Consider the following 12,034-nt stretch of genomic DNA (forward strand, 5'->3'; position numbering starts at 1 on the left):
TGCATTGAATTGTTTTGAATAAGGAATATTACGGGAATCAGCGCCTTTTGTTAGAAGTCACACATGAGTAAAGTGGATAACCTCTATACAAGGTCTGGAAACTTTCCATTTGCCAACGTGTGTGCTACATGAGGTGGAGTGCATCCGTTTCTTTATTGTATGAAATCAACACTAAAGAGCTAAGTGCTTATGCAAGATTGTCAACACGCAGTCACACACCGCACCATTTTAACGCAACATTTATCAGTGTGTTCTTTGGGTGCAGGGTGTGGGAGAAGTTGAACCCCTAATGAAATAAATTTGAAAAAGAAATAGCCACAGATTTTCATATTCTTTTGTTCTATATTATTCTACTTTGTTTTGCTCCTGTTTGGCAACCTATTGTTTTGCTCCTCTGTTTTTACCAGAATTTCGGAATTTTTTGTTTACACTGTTTACGGGCAAATCAATAATATCTGAGGAGATTAATAAAATTAAGTTAAAAGGTGAGCTGTTGTAAAATGCTTATCCACAAAATCATTCGTTTATAATTATTATGCTCTGTTTTGTCCCTTTATTTGCGAAAAACATCAACATATTTTCATATACCTTTCTTTTATACTATTCTCCTCTGTTCTGTTTATAAAAATAGCACCAGAATTCAGGACTCTTTTATTTTATATTTTTCTGTGTTATCCCACTGTTTGGAAAAATATTTGTCATTTGTCACATTTGTCAATATCTTTTGTTTTATATTTTCCTCCTCTGTTTGGTCCCTGTTTGAATAAATAGCAACATATTTCGTTCTCTTTGGTTCGGGCTTTTTTGTTTACATTGTTTACCCTGTTTATCCCTCTGGGTCGAAAAATTCTGGCGCCATACATAAGTGCAAAAGAGAGGATATAATAATAAACAGAGAGTTAAAAACAGAGGAGAATAACATAAATCAAACGATTTTGGAATAAATGTGTTGCTATTTCTTAAACAGAGGAGAATAATATAAACAAAATAGCTACAAAATATAACAGGCATATACATTGATTACAGGAAACTAGCTTCAGTTGTTTCGATCCTATATATCTGAACGTAATCAAGCACTTGCTGTAGATTTTCACATTTGTCGTAATTACTCTTTGGACTGTGGTGTACCTCAAGGGTCAGTTGTGGGACCATCTATTATTTATCATGTACACTGCTCCTCTAGAGGAAGTTATCGACAGTCATAATGTGAACTGCGTATCTTACGCTAATGATACGCAAATTATATTGCTCATATCACCCTGCTGAACGATCTGACGCTATTCGGAAACTAGAAACTTGTTTGGAAGACATATAGCTTAAAATATACAGATCAAACCCAAGCTGAATGGATGATTCAAAGACAGAGGTGTTGCATGTAACATCTCGTCTTGTCTGCATGCCCCTTTTGAAAGTACAGTCATGGACAAAACTTTGGAATATTTTTATTTTTTTGTATAACCCTGTTTTAAAGTGCAGATTTCTTACCATCAATGACCTGTCAGCCATGGAAAGTGGATCACGGGTGTCTGTTAAGGTCTTAGGCACCATTCCATATCACACAATACCTAATGTAGGACAATGGCTTCATATGCCTGACCAATGAACCATCGGGCATCTTTTTCGCAGTTATTTTAGCGATATGATTTATAAGGTTACACTGGCTTTTGCATTACGGTGTGAAGAAACCAGTTTTACTTTGTTGCATCTGTCTGTTGTATACAATGTTTCTGATCATGGGGTACGATTTGAGCGCAGATTTATACGTCCGCGTCATTGACTTACGTAATCGCGGCTACAAACAGAAGGATATTGGTGCCGCTTAAGGAACTACATAAGCTGCAGTCTCGAAATTTTTTAAGGGACGTCGAGAGACCGGAACTACTACACCTAGACCAAGGTCAGGTCGGCCTCGAAAGACAAGCGCCAGGGAAGACCGATCTCTCCTGAGACTTAGCCGCACGAAGTCTGCATCTCGGTTACGAACAGAATGGCTGAGGTCCATAAAACTTGGAATAATAATAGTAGGCTAATTTAGACAGGGACCACTCGCATTGCAACCCGGTTGGTTGGAATTCAAAAGAACATGAGCTGTCCAACCGTTTTAAGCGCCTTAGTCACATCCTCCACAATCCCCACCTCCGCAATCATCATCATGACCGCCTCCGCCTCCGTTGTAATCAAAGGCATACGTCACTAAATCTCCGCTACTACCACCCCCGCCACCAGAGCAGCAATCGCGACAACAATCCGAACAAACGGTTATGCTCGAATACACTTTAGCCAAACATCCTAGACATACGATGGCACATGAGCATGTATTATTAGTTTTGCTGTCATTAGCATGATCAGAGCTGTTCAAGTCTTCTTGGTGATGATGCTTGTCAAGTTGCTCTCTTTGTTGTCTGTTAAAGTTTTCAATGTCAATATCTAGTTGCGACTTTGGTCTTTCTGTAGGTTGAGAATCAATTGATGCTTCGATTTCCATCTTGAATAATCTGCTTTAGAAGAAATCCATTTGAAAATATGGTGGGAAGCTATGAGAAAAAAAGAAAAAGAAATTAGGCACAAAGTAGAAGAGGAATTATGAATAAAATACAGGAATAAGTCCAATCTCGTTGGACTTCATCTGGCAACTGCAAGATGCTCCTGTATTATATTGATCGTAATCGGAGCCGTGTCAGCCGGCAAGGAATATTGATTATTGATGAATCCTATGCATGTGAAAGCTGATATCTCAGGCCCCTCGTTTGTTGAGGTTGACACGTGATCAATCTCCGATTACGATCAATACAGGAACATCTTTACAGTTGCCAGATGAAGTCCAATGAGATTGGTTGAAAATATGCCAAATTCGTAAGCTATTCCAGCATTTTATTCATAATATACATCAACATATCGGCACAAAGTCTTATGAACTTTTTGAAAGATATTCTGTTTGTGTATTCAAAATATAGCCGTCAGATCGGTAATGCACTATACTCTGATGTGAGTGCTTGACAGTACGAGTTCAAGTGTATACTTCTAGACTGTTCACGTGGAAAATTGAGCTGGCTTGAAAAAAAAAACACGGATGATGGAATGCAATTTAAAATCCCCGCTAAGTGCGCATCATTTCACATTTCAGGTGGGATAGACCGATGGGGATCCAGCTATGGCTGCCATTAAGGTGTAGGAAATTGCATTCGTCTATATAGATCCGTGGCTTTAACGTTGAAACATTTATTTTTTTAAAGTTTTCTTATTTTGATGGTCTGTATATCATATAAATTATTAGAGTGGGTTTTTGGCAAATTAAGATTCACAACAAAACATATAGGTGGGTGTTTTAAGTTTTGGAGATTACTTCCTAATTATCTTTTAACAACTTCTAAAAGTTTTGAAGTTTCAATATATCTTAAAAGATATAAAGCATCAAAATTCCAACGTTATAAGCGTTATGAGATCTATTACCTTTACCTTAACAAACAAACCAATACAGGGTGAATCAAAATGATTGATACCCACCACTTTCTAATAATCATGGACATGACTGCCACATCAAATTGTAACATATGATCCACATAATTTGTTGATCAATGTCATAATCACTCCCCCAAATTCAAAAACGGTAATTTCAAGAAGACTCTATGTTGCATTTGCAAGAAGCAGATAAAATATGATTGAGTTATATTAGGAATGGGCAGGGGCGTAGCCAGCTTTATTGGTCGGGGGGCAACGTAAAATTTCGGGGGCACAGACGAAAAACATTACAGTTGCATCATACAATACTGTATGTCTTCGAGCTTCAAAAAATGTTTTCTTGTTACGGAATTTGGTATTTTACACTGTTTTCGCCCATTATCAGAATGGAAGTGGTTTTATCTTTACAATGTGCACGCGTAGCGCGGAAACATTTTGGATTTTACAATATTTTGGGCCATTCGTTTCCTTTGCCCTCCTGATTTTCTCTTTCATTTTTTGTCAGAGGGGCCCCTTTTTTCTTTCATTTTTGTCAGGGGGCACTCTGCCCCTCCCCCCCCCCTCCTCTGGCTACGCTACTGGGAATGGGTGATACGTTTAACCAGCCCCTCTTCCTCACATCACCAACAGCCATACAAGTACTGTATTATAATATTGGCTTTGAACTAATCAAATTATTAATACACCCCCCCCCCCCCAACAAACCCCAAAATTTAACCCACCCTCGATCACGCATAAACACACCTTACCTTTACGCATATATTTCCTGTAAAGATTTTTGAAATCTAAAAATCTATTTCTTGTGTTGGTGTGGTTGTCATGACCCAAGTCAATGCAGCAAAAAATCGGTAATAAACGGAAAAGTCCTAAACAACGTATAGAGGACGTATAGATACGTAGAAGAAGACTAGGGTAGATTATGACCTCGTTTACGATGTCCTAGTTGAGTCGGTCTGTCGGTGTGTAATTGCCATGTGCAATTACAACAACTGACCTTAATTCCCAGTCCTGCTTTCCAGATAGTGACTTTCACCTGGCGAAGCAATTGGTTGTTAATGTTCACAGTAAACATGCATTTTTGGCCATAGTATGCCTATGACCTATTTATTACCCCTTTCAGCAAAAACGTTGGTTTGTTTAAAGGAGTAAGTACATGCATTAAATGAATATTAAGCTTACCTTTAAAATCAAATCTTGTGGTATAAACTGTCGAGTGTCAACTGTGAACTGTCTGATAGCATAGCCTATAGAAAGTCAGTGAAGTTATATAGAATGGCTATAGTAGTTTGTCTACATGGGAATTGGGATATAAAATGAGCGAACTATGAATCAAATTGTATCACGGAGCCATTGTGGAGCGAGGGCGAGAGTGTTTTCGTCTCAAATAATTTGCAGCATGTAGCTGTATCCGGAACTAATAGTAATACATGTATACGAGTAGTACGTGAGTGCCATGACTACGATTTACATGGATGCATACGACCTGCCGACCTAACATGCCTAAAGGAAAAGTAATATGACACACTTAATATTTATGAACTAGAATGAAGACACACGGGGAATCAAGTTCTCGATCAAAACAATTCCCAATAGGGAGTATTAAAGTGCCCGGGTAAGTGGTCCGTATGGTCCACTTTTTCACATTATTGCCTAAATAAGTAGCACGTGAGCTGGCAGTACACTATAGGCCAATCAAATTAAGGATAATCATGGCTTAACCCACCACTAATTGCAACAGAAAGCATTTAATCACCATTCATTTCAAAAAAAAATATCAAAAGTAACCAAATGGTCCGAGTAGTGGAACAGTGCCTAATTTGCAAAAATCCAAAATGACCGCTTATGCAATTTAAAGCCACATCATATAAGGATTCAGAAACAGTATAGTTTGACCAGTCTCATACATACAGTTGTTGAATTATAGGCAAAAAGGTGAAAGGTCAAATTTTGGGGTCCACAGTCGTTTATTATGGAAATATTCTCCAACTGGTCTCAGATTATTGTTCCTTTGTCAAAAATTAATCAACTTATAAGAAAAATAGTTTTGGATGTTTTGGTACATAGGTAACATCACAAAATAGGGCTCAGTGGAATTCGATCTTCTTTGCCATGTTAACAGGGTAACAAACCACCGGCCTGAGATATGGCAAACTATTCTTTTTTTTTAATGTTTTGTAAGCGGAGCAATATGAAACCATTTTATCAACGATAATAGAGAGATTGCGAAATTTACGTGAAACGCGATACGGGAACCCCAACCGCATGCTACATTAGTCGAAAATCAGTTATATGCCCTCTACAGCTAATGCTGTAAGCGGAGCAATATGAAACCATTTGATCAAAATCAGAGCATTTTTCAATTTTTGTGGAATCCAAATTTTGACAATTGACCTATTCCCCATAACTTAAGAAATGTATATCGGAGATATAGTCAAACTATACTTTTTCGGAATCCTTATGGCGAAAGCAATACGTTGGTATGGTTTTTTAACAATTGACCAAATTTGAAATTTCACCCCTGCATAAGCGGCCATTTTCCACCGCTTGGACGTTTGGGGACTTTTAATATGTTCTTTAATATACTTTTCTGAAATGAATGGTAATTAAATGGTTTCTGCTGCAATTAGTGGTGGGTGATTTAAAAAAAATTTGATTGGCCTATATTACTGCTCTTGCTAAATCATGAAATACTGCGTCATACGACGTATGATGTGCCCAGACTGGTATACTGCCGCACATCTTGCCTTCTTGCAGCACCTTCGGATCTAATACTATATTGGAGTTACAGGGTGTGCCTATAATATGATGCTAAATGCTACCATGAGCTTGAGGGTGCAATTTGAACATCACTAGTAGCTACCAGTAGCGCATACAACCCTTTTTAGACGGGCGCGCGCGCCCCGGGTATCAAAAAAAGAGAAATCGGAGAAAGAAGAAAGAAACACGCTACCTGATTTTGACGAAATTAATCTCATGTTTGACCATTTCAGCTTTTTTTTAAAAAGCAGTTTTAGGTGCGCTTCGCGCGAGTTTGTTTCAATTTAAACAATATTTAATTGTAAGTTCAGGTAATTTTTCAGCATGGTTGGCAAAGGTCAAAAAATAGATTTTGCTTATACCTTTGGAGGTTGAAGTACTTTGGTAGTGTGTTACAGTGACGGCCATTGTTCGTCCATTTTTTGCTTGTTGCCATGGTAACAGCCAATTCTTAGTTTTATGCAGTTTTTAGTCAATTTCAGGGTAAAAAAAGTGAAATTTAACCTATTTTGGCTGGCTAATTGCAGCAATACATGACACATTTTTACAAAACCAAATATTACATGATATAGACCTACCTCCATACGTTACGAAGAAAGTTTGAAATATTTTGAAAATATCATCTTTATGTGTTTTTGGGAACTGGCAACACTGCAAGTTTTCACATAGTGAAAAATGTGATATTTTACCCCATCTTTGCATCGAAAAGAATCTATATGCCGGAGCACTCTGGATATTAATATTATAGCAGGTGGTGAAGGTGACCTGGCCCCACTCATATCTGATGAAAACAGCTTGGGCACTTGTATACATTGGAAGCAGTGTTGCCATAAAATGATGCATTTTGGCAAATTTAACAAAATGAGATTTTCACAAAATATAATATGAATTGTTACACAAAAGCAGGTTTCTTAAGATTGATTATATCTTTCCATATCCTTATGATGAAGGAGTCTTAGTTAGACTCATTTCTAATGAGAAAAGCTTGTTATATTGTATATCAAAAATCAGTGTTGCCAGAAAATGATGCATTTTGGTAAATTAAAAATGAGATTTTCTTTACAAACTATGGTATAAATTGTTACACTGGTGCAGGTTTCACATATCTCTCCTTACATATGATAAAGGGGTCTTAGGTTCACTCATTTGTAATAAAAAAAAAAGGTTATTATATTGAAAATCAAAAAGGAGTGTTGCCAGAAAATGTTGCATTTTAATAAAAAATGGGGTGTTTTTTACAAACTATGCTATAAATTGTTACATTGGTGCAGGTTTCACATTATCTCTCCTTAGTCATAATGATTAAGGTGTCTTAGGTTCACTCATTTCTAATGAGAAAAGCTTGTTATATTGCAAATCAAAAAGCAGTGTTGCCAGAAAATGCCGCATTTTGGTAAAAAAATGGGATTTGTTTACAAACTATGCTATAAATTGTTAAATTGGTGAAGGTTTCACCGTTTCACATATCTCTCCTTAGTCTCTTTATTATCTCTCTTTATCCTTATGATAAAGGGGTCTTTGGTTGACTCATTTCTAATAAGAAAAGGTTGTTATGTTGTCAATCAAAAAAGCAGTGTTGCCAGAAAATGGTGCAGTTTGGTCGCTTAAAAAAATAGATTTTTACAAACTATGATATAAATTGCTACACTGATGCAGGTTTCTTGTGTGTCTCCATATCCTTAATGATAAAGGGGTCTTAGGTTCACTCATTTCCGAATAGAGAATTTGTTATATTTTATATCAAAAAATAGTATTGCTAGAATGATGCATTTTGGTAAAAATTGTTTTTTTTTCTAATGACAAAAGCTTGTTATATTGTATATATCAAAAGCAGTGTTGCCAGAAAATGATACATTTTGGTAATTTAAAAAAATGAGATTTGTTTCTTGTGTCTCTCCATATCCTGATGATAAAGGGTTCTTAGGCGCACACATTTCCGATGAGAAAAGTTTATTATATTGTATATCAAAAGCAGTGTTGCCAGAAAATGCATTTTGGCAAAATCAAATACTGAGTTTTTACTAAGGTTTGTACTATGACATTTGTTTATTGCATTATCTAATCTTGTTTGGTTCATGAATTTAAAAAAATTAATAAAAAACAATTCTGACTTTACAGGCCTTTCAGAGACACCCTGTATTGGAAGGTATTGTGCTTTGAATAAATTTATGACTGGAATTTATTCTGCAGCGTGTGCATGAACTTTTCATATTGTCATTTCATATTGTCAGAAGATGGGGCACTGAGTTTAGCCATAGCAGATCTATGTATTTCCACCACACAGTAGGCCTATAATAAGGAATTTATTAATTTAGGTATATTTTATCTTGGATCGAGTGTCTTCCATAGTAAATTTGCCCATATTGGTATAGCTTTCTACCTGTAAAGATTGTTTCTGCTAGAATTAGGTTTTTATGTCGCATATTTAAAAGGAACAATGTTTAACTACAATATTTCAAGACCAAGAACCAAATTGGGTGCTACTCTGTAACAAAATTATGTATGGTATGATTCCAAGTTGGTAATAGGAATTTGCTTCGTTTGCATATTTATTATTTTCTTCTGATGGCCTTCAAGATGTGGATATTTTAAGAAAAGAGATGAAGTTGTTTATTCTACTTAAATAATTTAAATTTAGGCAGATATGAAATGTGCTGGATATGTTTCTGCTGAGCCATGAAATGGTATAAGCCTATCATAGTGAATGTTACTTGCTTACTTACTAACTAGTACCGGGCCAACTTACCAACTAAACTTTTCGTGTGAAATGGACATATCTTGAAATTTCACAAAGGTATGACATCCAAGTGGTGTCAAAGGAAAGAGAAAAAAGTAAAGTATATGATAAAATATTTCCCCACCCGGGGGTGACACTCATAAAAATACCTGGGTCAATAATCATATGGGTCCTTTTCATGTCTCAAAGTGCCTAGAAGATATGACCCCCCGAGTGGTGTCAAATGAAAGAGGTATAAGTACAGAATATAATAAAAATAATTTCTCCACCAGGGGTTGCACTCCTCATAAGACCTGGGTCAATTATTCATATTTTGGGTCCTGTTCATATCTCAAAATGCCAAAAAGGTATGACCCCCTGAGTGATGACACCACTTAGAGTGGGGGGTCATACCTTCTTGTCATGACACCACTCAGGGGGTTATACCTTTTTGGCATTTTAAGATAAAGATTTCAAGATATTGACCCAGGTCTTACGAGGAGTGTCACCCTCGGTGGGGAAATTATGTTTATTATATTCTTTACTTATTAGTATTAATTATTCCACATAAAAAGTTAATTATCAGCATTTCAGACACTTTGTATCAAAGCAAAATAATTTTATGAAACATAACCTTCATCCGTGGCGTTGACCTTTTTAAAGACAGTTCTTGTTTGTGATTGCCACGGTCAAAAGGCCCTTATGGTAGGGATATCATTAACTGGGCCATATGGAAGAACAGGGGAATACTTAAATTTTCCCCTGAATATGGACCCAGTATAAAGAAGAAATGAACAAACAAACAAACAATATCATGTGCATCCCTGGTAAGACCAATCACAATTTGATTAGGTGTGACCGTTGTGTATAGGGCTTTAATATACATTTGTGTTTCCTCAATTATCTAAATTAAAAATAAAACCTTTTTCAAAGAAATAGTATAAATGTCATCAAAATCATTTAACTGTACCAATTTTCCAAAGAGTTAGAACATAGGCTATACACACAAAATGTAGTGTTTTTCCGGGATTGTTTTATGTGACATAGATAGGCTAGGTATATTCAAAAATACAATTATTTTAGCATAAAACATTGAAATCACCTTTTTTACAAACACCCAATGTAATTTTCCTGGCAATACTTCTTTTTGATATACAATTTAACAAACTTTTCTTTTTACACCCTATATTATTATCCTGGCAACACTTATTTTTGATATAGGCCTACAATTTTCCAAACTTTTCTTATGGGAAAGAAGTGAATATAAGTCTCCTTTAATATAAGGATATGGAGAGACACAAGAAACCTGCATCGGGGTAACAATTTAACTTATATCATAGTTTGTAAAAATCTCATTTTTTAAATTGATCAAAATGCACCATTTTCTGGCAACAATGCTCTTTGATTTACAATGTAACAAGCTTTTTTCATGAGTGAACCCTTTATCATATGACTAAGGAGAGATATGTGAAACCTGCACCAGTGCTGTAACCATTTATATCATAGTTTGTAAAAATATCATTTTTAATTTACCAAAATGCATCATTTTCTGGCAACACTGCTTTTTGATATACAATATAACAAGCTTTTCTCATTAGAAATGAGTCAACCGAAGACCCCTTTATCACAAGGATATAGAGATAATGAATCTTAAGAAACTTGGTTTTGTGTAATTACAATTCATATCATATTTTGTGAAAATCTCATTGTTAATTTTGCCAAAATGCACCATTTTCCGGCAACACTGCATTTTGATTTTCAATACAACAAGTTTTTTTTTATTACGAATGAGTGAACCTAAGACCCCTTTTTCATATGACTAAGGAGAGATATGTGAAACCTGTACCAGTGTAACAATTTATAGCATAGTTTGTGAAACATCTCATTTTTAATTTACCAAAATGCATCATTTTCTGGCAACACTGCTTTTTGATATACAATATAACAAGCTTTTCTCTTTAGAAATGAGTCTAACTAAGACACCTTCATCATAAGGATATGGAAAGATATAATCAATCTTAAGAAACCTGCTTTTGTGTAACAATTCATATCATATTTTGTGAAAATCTCATTGTGTTAAATTTGCCAAAATGCATCATTTTATGGCAACACTGCTTCCAATGTATACAAGTGCCCAAGCTGTTTTCATCAGATATGAGTGGGGCCAGGTCACCTTCACCACCTGCTATAATATTAATATCCAGAGTGCTCCGGCATATAGATTTTTTTCGATGCAAAGGTGGGGTAAAATATCACATTTTTCACTATGTGAAAACTTGCAGTGTTGCCAAGTCCAAAAAAGACATAAAGATGATATTTAAAAAAAATTGCAAACTTTCTTCGCAACATATACAGATAGGTCTATATCATGTAATATTTGGTTTTGCAAAAATGTGTCATGTATTGCTGCAATTTGCCAGCCAAAATAGGTTAAATTTCACTTTTTTAACCCTGAAATTGACTAAAAACTGCATAAAACAAAGAATTGGCTGTTACCATGGCAACAAGCAAAAAATGGACGAACAATGCTCGTCACTGTAACAGGCTACCAAAGTACTTCAACTCCCCAAGGTATAAGCAAAATCTATTTTTTGACCTTTGCCAACCATGCTGAAAAATTACCTGAACTTACAATTAAGCTTTAATATGTTATATTTACATGTTTCATGATCATTTCTTAGCTTACCAAGAAATTCGCGCCCCCCTGGTTGCTGCAGTTCTGTTACGCGCTTGGCTACCCCGACTTGAACAGGACCCAAGTATAAATAATTTAACATTTTGGTAATAGAACTCAGGAAAAGCTAATCAATCACTTATTTAATGCGAAATATGCAAGTTAGAGAAAAAATTATGTTAAAAAATCTTTCAGGCTATAATTTAAATAGTCAAATATTTGTTAAGTTCCATGGACCACTTACCCCGTAGTATTTTGTAGGGTAAGTGGTACAAACCTATCCAGTCTACTTTTGTGGATTTTTTTTATACAAAAGTAGCGTTATATCACATCAAGTTATAATTATGTAGTAGATAAAGGGTGAGAAACAGACCATTATCAGAAATAATGGGCGTGTTGTTCATGACTGGTGAGATGTTAGTTGGTTT

General features: G+C 35.6%; 1 long non-coding RNA gene across 1 annotated transcript; it reads right to left on the reverse strand.

The window, feature by feature from the left end:
- Window positions 1-704: 704 nt before the first annotated feature.
- On the reverse strand, window positions 705-4,949 carry LOC140171233 (uncharacterized). The gene is made up of 2 exons (XR_011861579.1): window positions 4,639-4,949; window positions 705-2,534 (listed from the first exon to the last, which is right to left on the reverse strand). It is a non-coding gene; the product is annotated as an uncharacterized lncRNA (long non-coding RNA).
- Between the last annotated feature and the right edge of the window lie 7,085 nt (window positions 4,950-12,034).

This window comes from Amphiura filiformis, chromosome 15 (assembly GCF_039555335.1).
Source record: "Amphiura filiformis chromosome 15, Afil_fr2py, whole genome shotgun sequence".
Classification (NCBI taxonomy): domain Eukaryota; kingdom Metazoa; phylum Echinodermata; class Ophiuroidea; order Amphilepidida; family Amphiuridae; genus Amphiura; species Amphiura filiformis.